A 5,168-nucleotide genomic window follows, 5' to 3' on the forward strand; every position below is an offset into this window, starting at 1 on the left:
CCCCTGTTCCTTCAACAGCTCCAGCAACCACAAGAACTACTGCTACGACTACAAAACCTGATCAGACAACAAACCCTACAGCAACCGCAACAACAAAAGTGCCAAGTGCAACCACAACGGCTCCTGCTCTGGGGACAAGTAAAGCAACAATAACTACAGCTGCAACAAAGATACCTACTTCGACAACAACCTCTGCAGCAACCACAACAACAAATGCTCCATCAACAACCCCTGTTCCTTCAACAGCTCCAGCAACCACAAGAACTACTGCTACGACTACAAAACCTGCTCAGACAACAAGCCCTACAGCAACCGCAACAACAAAAGTGCCAACAACACCTGCGGCTACAACTACTGGAGAAGAGTCTACGACTGCTGCTGTCATAACCCCTTCTCTGACAAAAACTGCAGCAACCACAATGGCTCCTGGTCTGGCGACAAGTAAACCAACAACAACTACGACTGCAACAACAATACCTACTTTGATGACAACAACTGCAGCAACCACCACAACAAAAGCCCCATCAAAAACAACTGCTCCAACAAAAACAACAGTGATAACAATAACACCTGCTCTGACAAAAACCACTGCAGCAAAAGCAACAACAACACCTGCTCCAACAACCACTGCAGCAACCAGAACAACACCTGCTCCGACAACAACTGCAGGAACTACAATCACTACTGCCAAAACAACAAACACACCTAATTCACCGACAACCACTCCAACAATGATGGCAACAAAAGCACAAAAAACACCTGCTCCAACAAATACTCGAGGAACCACAACAACTGATATTGTAACATCTGCTAGCACAACAACACCTGCTCCAACAACTGCAGCAACCACACAAACTATAGCCGAAACAACAACTACTGCACTAACCATGACAACGAAACCACCAACAACATCAAAACCTGATCCAACAACAACTAACGCAACAATAACCACTGCCACAACAACATCTTCTCTGACAACAGCAAAAGTGGCACCACCAACAACACCTGCTCTTACAACAATCAGTGCAGCAACCACAACAACAAAAGTAGCGACAACAACTGATGCTGAATCAACAACACCTACTCTGGCAACAACAGCAAATGCACAAACAACAAGAACATTGGGTCTTAAAACAACTGCAGGAACCAGAACAACAATACCTACTTCAAGAACAAGCAATGCAGCAACCTCAATAAGCAAAGCTCCATCAACAACATTTTTTTCAACAACAAAAGCACCAACAACAACACCTGGTCGGCCAACAACTACAGTGACAATGTCACTTCGTCCAACCAAAACTACAGCAGCAAGAACAATACCTGCTATGACAACAGTGGTTGCAGCAACAACAACAACTCTGTCTTTGACAACAATAGCAGCAACAACAACGGCAGCTGCTGAACCTAATACTGCAGAACCTACAACTCCTGGATCCACTGTTGCATTTATAACAAAAACAGTGACTTTCAGATCACTTCGAAACACATTCAGAAGGGACTTGTTGAATGCATCATCTGCAGCTTTTAGAAATCGAGCTTCAATGATAAAGAATCAGGTAAGTCTCACGCTTGGAATAAGATCTGCTGGTTGACTTATTGAAGCAAGTGATGAGATAGCTGAAACCCCAAATAACTGAAATTTGTCTGTAATTTATAGTGTAATTGTGTTCGATACAATGGGTATCAATAAGATACTTATGGCTCTTGCTGCTATGTAAATGTAGGTACAGAGGAAGTAAATAAGACTATGGGGAACAAAGGGGTAATGACTGGCTTTTTGAGAAGAAGTGATACTCTGTTACTTTTTTAAAATACAAATTGTTTTTCATTTCTGCAGCTTGAACCTTTCTTCCAAAGCACACTGCCTTCCTTCAAATCCTTGAATGTGGTGTCATTCAGGTAATTTCTTTAGACATATTGTATTAACATTTAAGAATAGTGGTCTAAATCAGATATTTCAAACAATACTTCTTCTTTGTCGTTCTGCAGAAATGGATCAGTCATCAATCTCATGGAGCTAGGCTTTGAAAGTGCATTTGTTCCAAACAACACTCAGATTGCAGGTGTTTTGATCAGTGCAGCTTCAAACAGCACTGGCTTTGACATTGACAGTGGGTCCATTGATGTAAGCGACACACGCAAACACGTAACTGCTGCTTTGACAACAACCACAGTAACCACAACAACGTCTACTCCATCAATAACAACAACACTTGTTACAACAACTACAGCTGCAACAACAAGACTTGATTCGACAACGAAAGCGACGACTACTACTGCCACAACAAGAACAACCACTTCATCAACAACTACAACAACAAAAGCTCCATCAACAACAACTGAAGTAACCACAACCAATATTGCCGCAACAGTAACACCTGCTAAAGCAACAACTACAGCTGCAACAACAATCCCTACTTCGACAAAAACCACTGCAGCAACCAAAGATTCAAATGCCCCATCTACTGCAAGAACCAAAATAAGGACTACCGAAACAACAAACACACCCACTTTGTCAACAACCAGTGCAGCAACCAGAATAACAAATGCCCCATCAAAAACACCTGCTCCAACAAAATCAACAGTGACAGGAATAACACCTGCTCCGAAAACAACCACGGCAGCAACCGCAACAACCACACCTGCTGAGACAACCACTGCAGCAACCAGAACAACAAATGTTCCATCAACAACAACGGCTCCAACAGCAACTTCAGGAACCAAAACAACGACTGCCAGAACAACAGCACCTGCTCCAACAACAACCACAGCAACAACAACGGCTCCTGGTTGGACAACAACTAAAACAACAAAAACTACAGCTGCAACAAAAATAGCTACTTCGACGACAACCACTGCAGCAACCACAACGACCAATACCCCATCAAAAGCGCCTGCTCCAACAAAAACTTCAGGAACCACTACCACTACTGCTGAAACAACGAATACACCTACTTTGTCGACAACAACTGCAGCAACCACCATACCAAAAGCCCTTTCAAAACCAACTGCTCCAGCAACATCAACAACAACAACGGTGACAACAATAACACCTGCTATGACAACAACCACTGCGTCAACCGCAACAACAAAAGCACCAACAACACCTGCTCCTACAACTGTTGGAGAAACCACTGTAACAACCCCTTCTCCGACAACAACCGCAGCAACAACACCTGCTCCAACAAAAACTTCAGGAACAACTACCAATACTGCTGAAACAACGAACACACCTACTTTGTCGACAACTGCAGCAACCACCACAACAAAAGCCCCATCAAAAACACCTGTTCCAACAACAGCACCTGCTCAGACAACAACTGGAAGAAACACAACCACTACTGCTGAAAAAACAGACATAACCACTGCATCAAAAAGCACTGCAGCAACCACAACAACAAATGCTCCATCAACTACACCTGCACAAACAACAGTTCCGGTAACCATAAGAAGTACTGCTACGACTACAGCACCTGCTCCGACAATAACCCCTACAGCAACCGCAACAACAAAATTACCAACAACACCTGCTCCTACAACTAATGGAGAAAAGCCAAGGACTGCTGCTGTCATAACCCCTTCTCTGACAACAACTGCAGCAACCACAACGGCTCCTGGTCTGGCGACAAGTAAACCAACAACAACTACAACTGCAACAACAATGCCTACTTACACGATAACCGCTGCAGCAACAAGAGCGACAAATGCCCAATCAACAGTGCCTACTCCAACAAAAACCTCAGGAGCCACTACCACTACTGCTGAAACAACGAACACACCTACTTTGTCGACAACAACTGCAGCAACCACAACAACAAAAGCCCCATCAAAAACAACTGCTCCAACATCAACTTCAGGAACCGGAACAACTGCTGGCAGGAGAACAACATCTACTCCGACAGAAACTGCTGGAACCAAAACCACTACTGCTGAAACAACAAACACACCCACTTTGTCAACAACCGCTGCAGTAACCACGACAACAAATGCTCCATCAACAACACCTGTTCCTTCAACAGCTCCAGCAACCACAAGAACTACTGCTACGACTACAAAACCTGCTCAGACAACAAGCCTTACAGCAACCGCAACAACAAAAGTGCCAACAACACCTGCTGCTACAACTACTGGAGAAAAGCCTACAACTGCTGCTGTCATAACCCCTTCTCCGACAACACCTGCAGCAACCACAACGCCTCCTGGTCTGGTGACAAGTAAACAAACAACAACTACGACTGCAACAACAATACCTACTTCAACGATAACCGCTGCAGCAACCAGAGCGACAAATGCCCAATCAACAGTGCCTACTCTAACAAAAACTTCAGGAGCCACTACCACTACTGCTGAAACAATGAAGACACCTACTTTGTCGACAACAACTGCAGCAACCACAACAACAAAAGCCCCATCAAAAACAACTGCTCTAACATCAACTTCAGGAACCAAAACAACTACTGCCAGGAGAACAACATCTACTCCGACAGAAACTGCTGGAACCAAAACCACTACTGCTGAAAACACAAACAAACCCACTTTGTCAACAACAGCGGCAGCAACCATGACAACAAATGCTCCATCAACAACACCTGCTCCATCAACAGCTCCAGCAACCACAAGAACTACTGCTACGACTACAAAACCTGCTCAGACAACAAGCCCTACAGCAACCGCAACAACAAAAGTGCCAACAACACCTGCTGCTACAACTACTGGAGAAAAGCCTACAACTGCTGCTGTCATAACCCCTTCTCCGACAACAACTGCAGCAACCACAACGGTTCCTGGTCTGGCGACAAGTAAACCAACAACAACTACAACTGCAACAACAATACCTACTTTGATGACAACCACTGCAGCAACCACAACAACAAATGCTCCATCGACAACACCTGTTCCTTCAACAGCTCCAGCAACCACAAGAACTACTGTTACGACTACAAAACCTGCTCAGACAACAAGCCCTACAGCAACCGCAACAACAAAAGTGCCAACAACACCTGCTGCTACAACTACTGGAGAAAAGCCTACGACTGCTGCTGTCATAACCCCTTCTCCGACAACAACTGCAGCAACCACAATGGCTCCTGGTCTGGCGACAAGTAAACCAACAACAACTACGACTGCAACAAGAATACCTACTTTGATGACAACCACTGCAGCAACCA

Source organism: Pempheris klunzingeri, chromosome 23, assembly GCF_042242105.1.
Source record: "Pempheris klunzingeri isolate RE-2024b chromosome 23, fPemKlu1.hap1, whole genome shotgun sequence".
In the NCBI taxonomy this organism is placed as follows: Eukaryota; Metazoa; Chordata; class Actinopteri; order Acropomatiformes; family Pempheridae; genus Pempheris; species Pempheris klunzingeri.